A 12990-nucleotide genomic window follows, 5' to 3' on the forward strand; every position below is an offset into this window, starting at 1 on the left:
CACACATTGCCATGCTGCAACATGGCAACCCGAGTCAAGATTTCCCAAGCGTATAAATACATGGGCTGTCTTCCAGAGCATTGGTTCAGTTCAGTTACAGCTTTCCATGTACAGGCTCGTCCACTCTTAGGGTGAACACGGCTCACCGTGGCCGCGCTCCGCGGGGCGCCAGTGCGTCCGGCGCGGCGGCGCATCGAAGCGAAGCGACGCAGGCGCACACGGACCTAGGGGAGGCGCTTCGCGTCGTCTGCTACAGCGCTGGAGCGCGCCGCTCTGGCTTTGCTGTAAAGTACATGTACACTTCGCTAGACCCAGGTGACTGAGCGACCGAGGCGGCGTTGCGGGAAGGCGCACTTCACTAACTTGAGCATTTTCCAGCTGGTTCGGTCTACAGCTTGTGAACAGCCTGCTTAATCAATATACATTAACAGAAACAAGCTTTTCACCACATAAATCACTTCGCTTGTTTTTATAAGTGATGAGGGTAAAAATACGGTCATTTTCTTGCACTCTTTATTAGGCTGGGGCGTAGAGGCGACGCTTGATAGTCGTGTCAGAGACGTCACCCAGCCTGAGGTTGTTCTTAATTTCCCGAACGGTGGAGGTCGGGCTTGCAGCCGCCGCCGCAACAGTGATCATGTATTCAGCTTCAGTGGTCGCTCTTTACGAGGAGCATTTTTCAGTTTTCAGTGGCCTTTTTGTCATCTCCGATATAACGCGTTGAGAATAGTTTTGTAGGCACAGATCTACAATGCGTCGTCTTTTCTTTTTTTCCGGTACCCGCGACATGGCTAGTTTCCGAAAGTGCACCGGGGAAATAAAATTGTCCTCCAATGTTACAGTGTTTTTATCGCCGAAGTACCATGGCAACGAGCAACCGAACAAAATGCAATTTATCATGCAAGTCAACAGAAATGCGTCTAATGGAGACACCTCAGGTCTTTCGATTTGACGAGTCATCCCAGAATGTTTAACGGATGAGCGGCCAGTCACTCACTTGAGCAGCCGTTGGCTGCACCGCATCCCCATATTAAGCTAAGATGGGGTAGCATGACCTAAGCAAAAAAAAAAAAGGGGGGGGGGGGGCTCGGCGGTAGACTGGCCCGACCACAGCAATCTGGCTTGGGCCGGACTTGGCTTTTACAAATGTCGAGCCCATTGGCCGACCACCGGCATGCTGTCCGCGGCCGACACCGGGCCGGCCTCACGACCGCCGGTTCAATTACCGTGGCCGCGTTTGTCCAACACACGGACCGGCCACTTCCCCACGACGGCAAAAGCATCGCTTGTTCGCGGCAAGGGTTCCTGTGCCGTATTCATATTTGGGTTTTACCCATTCAGCCTCGCCCCCCACCCGTAACCTCCAAGAAAGAGAGAAATCAATTCTTCCTTTTCTCCAAATTTATCCGATGCTCACCCATATTTGAGCAACGCAGAGGCCATGTGTCGCTTCGGGACGTATGCCGCACAATTAACAAATTATTATATGCTAGTATGCATATGACCTATTCCGAGGGAGTACTGAAATGAAATAGAAGCGAATAACGACCTAATTACCCGGCAAGACGTAATTTAAGCCAGAAAACAGACATGTAGATTATAGATTTTCCACTCCAATTACCTATTCACAACGTACAGAAAAAGCGTTCGCATGCGCGGTGCATTGACTCCAAGGAGAAAAAAAAAACAAAAAAAAACGACGGCGCCACATGTTTTACTTCACCTAATCACATGTAATCAAATATCAAATCAAATGTAATCAAATGTAATCAAATAATCGACCGACGATTCATCTAAATGAGAATGTTACCTATCGCATCAGGTAGCCGTCAAAGGACTGGCACCGCTTCGGTGATTTTACCCAAACTGTGACAACAAAAATGAATTTAGTTTTTTTATAGGATGTAGAAAGCTGAAACGGGGGAGTAAAATTGCCGCCAAATTAGTTGCTATGCCGGGGAGAGCGCTTTCCTACATCGCGTAAGCGCTTCATGCACCCCTACCAGAGACCTTAACGCGTCAATAAGAGAGTCGCGAAGTAGCGGATGTCTCTTCTTGGTTGCTGTCGAAGTAATATTATTGCCCTCCTTAATGGTAAAATCGATGGCAAACATGATGGTGCATGATTGAACAATCACTCTGTAACTTTCTGTGGAATGTATTGCGGGTTTCGGTCGCTTTCTTAGGTCAATTAGGCAAATTTATTCTAGCATCAAGACATGCGCGAAACGGCGCGCTGGGCTCATCACATGATGACTCCAACGAAGACGAGCGCGCCTAATAGGTTTCTCGGTATGCACTACACCAAGTGCTGTGAGAGTAAAATAAAATGGCCCCATCCTAATAAAGAGCGCGAAAAAATGACTATTTTTACCCTCATCACTTATTAAAAACATGCTAAGTGATTTATGTGGTGAGAAGCTTGTTTCTGCTTATGTATATTGATTAAGCAGGCTGTTCACAAGCTGTAGACCGAACCAGATGGAAAATGCTCTAGTTAGTGAAGTGCGCCTTCCCGCAACGCCGCCTCGGTCGCTCAGTCACCTGGGTCTAGCGAAGTGTACTTTGCAGCAAAGCCAGAGCGGCGCGCACCAGCGCTGTAGCAGACGACGCGAAGCGCCACCCCTGGGTCCGTGTGCGCCTGCGCCGCTTCGCTTCCATGGGCCGCCGCGCCGGACGCACTGGCGCCCTGCGGAGCGCGGCCACGGTGCGCCGTGTTCACCCTAAGAGTGGACGAGCCTGTACATTTTAGACGAGCTACCCTATCCCAGCTAATGGCAGCTGCTGCTAGGGAGTATCCATGGCAGAGACTGGTTGAGGACAATTACTTGGCAAGTTATTGTGTGATATAGTTTAGTTGCAGTGCTTAACGAGAGTGCTTCGCTATGTTGCATTAAGGTATACCTGCAGAGCACGATTTCCATGCAGAAGTGTGCGATCGCACCAACAGATCGCTAATTGAGTACTGCTGCGGAATGCATCAATTCTCTGCCATGTTCTACTTGCACTCAAGTATATTTCATTTCACCTTCAGCAAACATGAGCGCTTACTCACCGCTTGCGAAGACTTTCGAAGTCAAAGCGTCTTGCAGATGTGCATTCCGAGTCTTCAAGCTGAGCACCTTTTCCTTCAAACTTCTCCGCTCCTAAGCGGCGTCTTTTTTGCATCCTCGAGCTGCTTGCTCAGTTCTGCACTTTCTTTTTTGCAATTAGCAAGTTCTTCAAGTAGAACACATCCGTGGTCACAGCATGTGCACTGCACATGCTGTTGCAGGCATGTACCTTCCATTTCTGAGAGCAGTTCGTTTTCAACACTTCGTTGAACTTCAACTCTCATATTTTTGGTTGCCTTGTGGCCTGCTGTTGTAAACAAAATCAGTTTTAAGAACATGGCAAGAACACAACAGAACTCATCTTAAGATCCCTTCAGTGCAATCTCGCGAATGTAAAACACACAGTACATGCACAAAATATGCTTATATGATGATTTAAGACAAAACTTTGCAGTTGAAAACAATTTGTCCGGCTCCCAGATTCGAATACCAAACCAAGACAAATCTTATGGACACAGTTCTTAGGCGCCTGTTCCTGCAGCAAGCGTCAGCATTGTTACTTGTAACTAAGCGAACGAGCACAGCAAAGAATGAAAGAGGGAATGCGGAACGCCGCAGGGCATGAAAGAAGCGAGGAGCAAAGCAGAGAGGAGGGTGCAGCAGAATCATGAAGCAGAAAGCGGAGGAGGGTATGGTGAAAACATGAGAAGCGCAGTTTGGCAACGATAGCTACGAAATGGTTTCAGAGTAGCATGCGTCATCTGGGAGGTCTGGCAGTGGCGGTGGCGGCTGTAAATCGCGCCCACGCGCTGGCTCTCATGATCTGAAGATTGCTGAAGTCATGCCACATTTTGCCCCACTTGCAACATGCCACACGAGACAGATTGTCTGTCAGCCAATATATTTCAAAATGAGAACACGTACAGAGTTGCGCTCAAATTTCACCTTAGGGAGCATCACAATTGTTGAATTTTTTTCAGCTGCAAATTTTTATTTTAAATTATAATTTCAGAACAATGAAGCCATCTGTCTGTGTTCCTGTTGGCGGTTTCTGCACTGAGGGGTGTTTTAAGATCATTCACACATGTGCAAAGCATGGCTTCCTTCAAGCTGTCATTGAATTTGCTCTTGAGCTTCGGCGTGCTAGCCACCTGGTTAGCTCGGTTGAGCAATCCCCCTGAAAAAGCGGTGGTTGTTTGTTTAACCCTGGGCAAGGACTAATTTTCTTCTCCTGTGAAGCCTTATTTGAATCTACAGAATGCATGACAGCACAGAAATTCACTTTCATACATCACAAATAAAAAGATCTACTGGAACTCAAGCATACTTCAATCTTATTAGAAGGAATTTACCGCATGCCAAGCTTCCCTGAAAATGCAATGCAGTGAAGTACAATGGTACCTCAGTTTATAAGTGTAATTCCGTAACTAAAGTAGCATCTGAACTGATCACGGATTGAACCACAGTTTCCCATAGGAAGCAATGTAAATGTGGTTTATCTATTCACACTCAAGGGATCTTTAAAAAATTGCAGACTTCTAACACCATGCAGCATAGTCAAGAATTGTACTATTCAATTTCCTGAGCATTTTATCATTTTCTTTAAATTTATTGCCATGTGGTGGCAATATTAAGCACACAGAGGTATACGCACCATATACAGCACTGAACAGAAATATATATTTTGCATTTGGGTTCTATGAGGTAAACGTCTCAGAATGTTGGTGCTGTGTTATGCCGGACTGCTAGCATAGAGCAACGGTCTCTTGAACGCGTACTGCCATTGTACTTTACTCACACAGCACAGCCAGCCCACCATGTCAGTATTCTGTGTATTCAAATAATGTACTGCAAGAAAACAATATCAAACAGTAGTCAAGATATGTTTGTACTGCTGAGAGAAACATTAATGATAGGCTAGAGGTTAGCCACACAAAAGGCTTAGTATGCTGCTACACGTTTAATATATGATGAGATCAAAGAATGCGAGAAAAGAAAAATGCACACGCATTCACTCACACAATCTCTGAAGGGAGCAGCAGTGAGCCCCTTGATGTCAACTAAGTGGAAAGTGGAGCTTATAGCACCACCAATCCCCAAAATGTTATCGATTTTTGTGGTGCAGCCAAATGGACAGATATAAATAATATTTCGTTTATTTTGGGTGCCATAAAGCTCCCTTTTCTCCACGTTCATTTCATGATGCTCATTTCTACCCATTTCAGAGTTCCTACAAGAGTAGATGTATGTGCATATTTTTCTTTCTTACTATATTCACACAAGATAGGCTGGCTCCGGCAGCTGCGGGCCAAAAAAAATATTGTGGGGTTTTACCTGCCAAAACCACTTTCTGATTATGAGGCATGCCGTAGTGAAGGACTCCGGAAATTTTGACCACCTGGGAGTCTTTAACATGTACCTAAACCTAAGTACACGGGTGTTTTCGCATTTCGCCCCCGTCGAAATGCGGCTGCCGCGGCCGGAATTCGATCCCGCGACCTCGTGCTCAGCAGCCCGACACCATAGCCACTGAGGAACCACGGCGGGTGCACCTGCTGGCCACTTTGAACAAGAACAACAAAGTTCGTAGTGGTGTGCGTGCTCTCAGAGTATAAGCCATTATTAAAAGATTGTTTTGCCAAGGCCTCACTTGTTACCTTGGTGACAATGTATTGAATCTGTAGTATCATTCCACTCCTTTTGTTCGCCTAATCTTTCCATCCATCATTGAAATTTCTCTCACCAGCACACAAATATTTTCACTACAGGTTGATATTACGATTTCCTTGTGATAAATTCTTGGACTACACAAATTACGTACACAGCCATGTGGTGTGAATAAAGTATGACAGAAGTGTGTGTTCAAGAGACCTATTGCCCTAATCTAGCAGTCTGGCATAATGTAGCACCGACATTCTGAGCAGTTTAGCTCACAGGACACAAATGCAAAATATATATTGTTTACTGCTGTACCCTGAGCAGAGTAGACTTTGTGACCATGAAGATGGCAGGCACCTAGTAGCTCTGACCTCATGCGAACGACGTCAGTTTCAGTTATGATTCATCGATAGATTATTGTTTGTATACTTGAGCATAATGTCTAATCATGATTTCAATTTGGATGATAGAAACATGCAAGAAAGCGCAGACCATCGTCAGCTGTTGAATGGCCGATGACATGAGTTAATACAATATAAAACATATCAACCGTATACTCCCGAAATGTAGTCAGTGAGCCTGATCAACAACCATAGTAGCAATGTGGGCATGTTGGTATGGCATCTTGGCGGGAGTGTTTTAGCGTGGATAAGAATGGACAGTGAACACAAGAACACACACAGTACACACACAGCGCTACACAAAGTGCCGCATGTGCCTTTTGTGTATCATCTTGTTCCCAGTCTTATTCGAATAAGCGCCAGAAGACTCGCACGATGACGATGATTTATTGCCATCGCACCTGAAACAAGGCGGTGACAGCCTAGCTGGCTTGAGTTAATCAGGTATGCCGAGGTAACCATGATACCTAAGCCCAACAAGTCCATCAGCGTGCAGAACCTTCGACCTATATCCCTCTCTTCGTGTGCTGGAAAACTCTACGAGCACATGGTGCACAACCGCATGATCGACTATCTCGAAGAAAACGGACACGTCCCAAACCCTATGTTCGGATTTAGAGCTCACCTGTCTGCGCAAGACGTGTTGCTGCAAATAAAGCAAAAAGTCATCGACAAGCTGGACACGCACAGCAAAAGAGCCATCCTCGCACTCGACGTGAAAGCGGCTTTCGACAACGTGTCACACGAAGCCATACTGCAGCACCTCAACGTATATAACAGCGGCGAAAAAATATATAATTACATCAGAGCTTTTCTCAATGAACGGGCAGCCACAGTGGGGATAGGCAACTTACGCTCTGAGAAATTCGACATACCGCGAAAGGGGACGCCACAAGGCTCCGTCATTTCGCCGATGCTATTCAATCTGGCGATGAGCTCGCTACCCAAGCAACTGAAGCAAATAGAAGGGATTGGTCACGCAATATATGCTGACGACCTCACCATCTGGACTACGGGAGGGTCGACAGGTAAACAGCAAGACGCTCTGCAAGAAGCGGTTGACACTACGGAAAAGTACCTGGAAGCATGTGGACTGACGTGCGCACCTGAAAAATCGGAGCTCTTGGTGCTAAGAAGGCGCACAAGAGGCCGACAACCGCAGCAGATACCAGACCCGGTAGTAAAGGTGGGAGGCATCATGATTCCGCAGGTTACGACACTCCGCATCCTCGTACTCCTGATTCAAAAGGACGGGGCCGGGGGAGCAGATTTGGAAAAAAATTCAGAGAACAGTGCAACAAATAACCCACCTTATCAAAAGAGTGACGAGCAAAAGTCACGGACTCAAGGAAGAAGACTGCACAAAAATGATACAAGCACTGCTCACGAGCATCGTCACGTACGGGACCCCATACGTTGACATGAAGAACAGTCAACGAGACAAAGTAAACGCCCTCATCAGAAAATCCTACAAAATTGCCTTGGGCCTGTCCCCCTCTACAGCGAAATTACTCAAAAGGGGAGTCCACAACACGTAGGAAGAGCTCGTGGAAGCGCACAATTAACGTCAACCAAATGGAGAGACTAAAGCTGACAAAGACGGGAAGAGCCCTGCTGCAAGTTCTGGGCTACCAAGTCGAGGATGAAAGGCACCTACCTGAGCGTATCCTACATGAGATCAGAGACAAGCTGCACATAAGTACCATTTCCAGAAGCATGCATCCCGAGTACGACAAGGAAAGGAGACAGGCGATGATACAGGCGCTCAAGCGCATACTCGAACGCGCCAACAGCAAAGGAAAAAACGTGAGATATACGGATGCAGCTGCGTACAGTACCAACGACCGATTTGCAATCAGCGTGGTCGACGAGAAGGGCGAACATCTTACAGCCACATCCATACGTGCCAAGGACGCGAGCACAGCGGAAGAGCTGGGCATAGCCCTGGCCATCGCAACGTGCAAGAAGGCCATGGTTACCGTGGTGACGGACTCGCAAGAAGCATGCAGAAGGTATATGAACGGAAGGATTGGAAAGACAGCACTTCAGGTCTTGAACAACACTAAGATAGTATCAGCACAAATCCTCTGGACGCCGGGACACGAGTCTCTCGCGGGGAACCAGGCGGGGCACGCCGCGGCTCGAGATCACGCACGCCGAGCCATCTCCGACGCGCAGAGAACACGGACCAATGACTGTGGCGAGGATGATGAACGGATATCCAAAACGTACTCGGATATCTTGGCGCACTACAGGAAGCAGAGGCGTCGCTACCCGCCCGCGCATAAGACGATGAGCAGGGACCAAGCGGTAACCTGGAGAAGACTACAGGCTGGAACCTACCCACACGGAACACTGCTGCACGCCATGTATCCGGGCACTTACGGGCGAGACTGCAAGTTCTGCCCGCCGGACACGCCCAACACCTTGCGCCATATGGTGCTTGGGTGCAGGAATAATCGAGAAGCACCACCATCATCTTCACCACCAGGCGATAACATGCAGAAAGAGGCGGATTCAGAAGAAGAATTGGAAGACCAGTGGGAGGCTCTGCTGGTGACGCAAGACCCTGACAGCCAGCTGCGGTTGGTGAACAGGGCTCAGGCGGCGGCAGCGAGCCATGGCTACCTGGGCTGAGGAGGCCACCCACCTTTGGGCTCAAGAAGCCTGGTCTCACAATAAAGTTTATTTCGCTCTTCCTCAAAACTGCTCCATCTACCTTGCACCGCTATCTATGCCTGTAATGGATCCGTTCATATCAAACTCTTCCCTGCCTTTTGTCCACCAGTACTCTAAACGTATTTCGCTTATCTCAACTGCTAACCAGCTGATGCTCCCGTACACGCTAAGTACCAGCGCTTCTGGAAGGTGGACTTTACCTACGACTCTCATTGGGTGAATCCCTTCGCATAACCATGTCAAGAGCCTGATCAACACTCCCTTCTGCTGAAGCTGGCAAACTAGGCCGTACCAATGCTGCATGCATAAATACAAATACGTGTACTGTAAAAAAAAACAAAGAGGTGGTAGGCAGTAGATTAGCTTAATTTCTAGAGACTATACTCTTACACAGTCCTATTTGTCACTTGAGGAAAGTTTCATCAACAGAGGTAAGCTTTTCGAAGTGGTGCTGGTAGGAAATGGTGCTGAAATGGTGAACAAGAACATTCATGAATTGAGGTAACACTGTACAACGTTTAAATTACAGCATATTGAGGATTTTTTTAGCAAAATGAACAATGCACAAGGAAACAGGTGTTGGGTGTTTAGTTATCTATGCTGAAAATCACAAGAAACGGCGCTTGGGAGGACGTAATATATGCTCTACATGATGTCCTCTGCAGAGCTCATTTCCCAAGAACTAAGGTGCAATGTTCTTGTAAGGCCTTCAACAAGCCTAACTTGTTTTGGAAATGCTAGCAAGTAGCAACATTCTTTCGCTCATAAAACATAGCCACATGACCCAAATCAGTAGCAACATATCAAACTAAAATCCTGTTAACTATAAGTTGCCATACCTTTCCTCTGGCCCTCTTTTTGCCCTTCTCCAATGAGACTACAGGCTTTCTGAGCCTTTTGGACATGTGCACTCTCATATCTTCTTCCGTTTCTGCATTGCATTTAACAAAGTATTTCAAAGCTGACACTGCTGATGGCCAGCAATGGTAGGCGAGAAACATGAAAGGGTCGTAATGACAAAGTTGGCCAGCATACTAGTTCCTCTTGCATTACTCTTGCTTCATCTTCTCATAATCGCAAAGCATTTGCAAGTGTGTCTCCCACGTCCACTGCATGAGAGTTATCTGTTCAAGCAGTAGACAGGTGTCATCACATCCCACTAAATATCGAGTCAATGAACGCTATTTAGGCCCAAAATTAAGTGTCGAAACAAAACTTTGCTGGTAACTGACAAAAGCACACATTTGCGCTGATGGCTCCTGCGAAGCGGTGTCCGCATTGAGCCTCCGAGGCAGTGCGTGCTACACCCACTCCCCATTTCTTAACGCCGACCCTTTCAGGCATGTTGCAGACAGCGCGAGACTCCAATCAAGGCCATACCCGAGAAATACGTCTCGGGCGGACCTGTGTGCAGTCGCATCGAAACCCCTAGGCCTCGTTACGAGATTCCGTCGGCCGTTTGCTAAACTACTGCACAATAAGCGGGACAAAACACAAGCTGGTTAGGATTAAATCGTTCGAAAGGCGCGTCGTACAAGCCCAAGGTATGCTTAATGAGGAATGAATGGTACTTACCAGCCATGTGCAGCACTCTGGCCTTATTATAGCCTCCCGACGTGGTGTCATTCCCATTCCACCACACGTCGTGTTGGACGGTGGGATCAAAATCCGCAATATCTTGAGGTTAAAAATTTTACACTGCGGTGTGCTCGAGAACCGCAGTGCTCATATCTACTTCATGCTCCACTAAGACGAACCTCTCGACTAAGGATATACGGAATTTGCTTGACGAACACAAAGCAACACAGTCGTATCCGCATGCGTATCCGTCAAGATGACAGCTGTGTACTCTAAGGATATGGATTCGCATGCGACTTCGACAGGACCATAACAGAACCAAAATAAAAAAATAAGAATAATGCTGTAAAACAGCAGCGGGCTCAAAGTTGTACAGAAGCTTAATGATAAGTTTTCATAACTTCATTAGGCGTAAGCATTCCTAAAATGACCTCGTAACTCATATGAGAGTAACTGTAACTGCATTTCAAAAACATCGGTTATATTTAGGCAAGAAATCAACAATGGTCACATCAATTAGATACTCTAAATTGGTCTGTTATATCTAGAGCATTGGGAGCGATATTCTGCGAAAAATAAGACATATATAGGGTCAACAGCGCACGGTCAGTGCTGATTTCAGAAAAAAAAAACATTTCCTTTTAATGTTGCAATAGTGCAGCACAGGTATCGCGAACACAAAAGCTGATCAATTACATATATAAGCATGCATGTGCGTCCACAGAAAGGCTGCATTCGAGACGACATGTAGCAGTTTCTGCCGCAAACCATTAAAGGAATGCTGATCGCCATGACGCTACAAATATGATGATCCAAGCTTGTGCATATATTTATCAGATCATGCAAAATGACACCGCCGAAACAAGAAAATCTTAAACAGCTTGCTTCTTTTCAGAAACGGGTAATCATGCATGCAATTTAATTAACAACGCATTGGCATTTCTGCTCAAGGAAAACTGAAGACAGCTTGTATGCACCAAAGCTTGGAAAAAGACGGGCACTGAAATAAAGATCACAAATGCTATAGATTTCTCAAGAACCACAATCATACAAAAATAACTTGTTAGGCAAGGTTCTGGTTGGGGTTGCCGAAGTCGCTGGGTGCGATGGCACAGAACCAGTGCCTGGCAGAGCTCAGGAACTCAGCGTCACAAGTTGGTGGCTAATATATACATATATATGTATATATATATATGTATATATATATATATATACATATATATATAAATATATATATATATATATATATATATATATATATATATATATATATATATATATATATGCCTACATGTGTGTGTGTCTGTGTGTGTGTGTGTGTAATATTCCATTATTTCGTGTGGCAGCGCCTCTAGGACATCAAAGTGGCAACGGGGGCACCGAAGCTAGAACCCGGACACGGTCAATGGGTTGGGGCTCGCCAAGACCCACGGGCCGCCCTGCTTCCAGCATTGATCCTCCCCCTTTACAGAATCTCAGGTGCTCTACCAGGCCTCCGTTTGCCGGTTACATGTGCCCTCCTGTTACTTGTAAAAAATGAAATCTATCGTTGAGAGGAGAATATAGCCCCCCGCAGCTTCTGCAACACGGATCAGAGTTTTGACGGCTAATTGGCTGTGGTTTACTGAACGTATAGGCTGTGCACGCCGCTTTTACAAATGTGCTGCAACACCAAGATTTGGTAACACTGCGCGCAAAATATGCAAGGACGTCGATTATGCTTGGATCAGTTGACAAAGTACAAAATAAAGTTAATCTAGCTATTTGCTTGTCTGACATATGTGCATATGCTTGATAATTCACGAGCAAGCACGAGTAAAATTAAGATGTAATATCTTCTCGACTGCGATATTCAGAATCTCTCTTCCGGGTCCTTTGTCGTTTTGCACTACCTTGTTCAGAGCGAATCTTGTGCTAGCATAACCAACCTTATAAGAAGAAACAGAAAGACAAAGGGCGTTTACCCTTCCGCTATACCATCAGTAAAACATTTATTCAATCAGTCAATCAATCGTGTACGCATGCATGCGTTCCAGGTTTCTTTACGTGTATGTGTATGCCGCAACCCTTCGAGTCAGTTTTCCGAATCCTTTATTTATAAAGTGATTCACAATAGACAAGCAACTGATCAGTTGGTCATTTTTCTTGAACAATGTTTTCCCTAGGTCACTCTAGCCATATCTAGTGTTTCTAGCTTTAACCAACGTTACGGGTATGGACAAGCAGTTACAAATTCTCACAGCGGTCGATGTGCAGGCTCCGGGTCGCATTTCAAGCAGTAACGTTTTTGCTTACGAGTTTGGCTGTAATTACGGCCAACAAAGAAATTGAAACTTTTTTTTGCATTTTTAGGGACATAATGAACTTTACAATCTAACCGTTATAATTTGACATTGGCTTGGCATCGCGTGATTTCGCCAGCATAACGTGATTATGACCACTCACACGAAGCCAAGCTATAGCGAAGCTAACAGTTGACATCGTGTGTGAATTCAGTGTTGCGCCATTGCTTACGCTTACGTTGTCACATTGGACTGCCTCGTGGTGTTCGCCACAGCGAGAAATTTGGGCTTTCGAACTTTTAGCAATGTCCCAAAATCATCGAAAACGCTACAGGCAGT

Source organism: Dermacentor andersoni, chromosome 9 (assembly GCF_023375885.2).
Source record: "Dermacentor andersoni chromosome 9, qqDerAnde1_hic_scaffold, whole genome shotgun sequence".
Lineage (NCBI taxonomy): Eukaryota > Metazoa > Arthropoda > Arachnida > Ixodida > Ixodidae > Dermacentor > Dermacentor andersoni.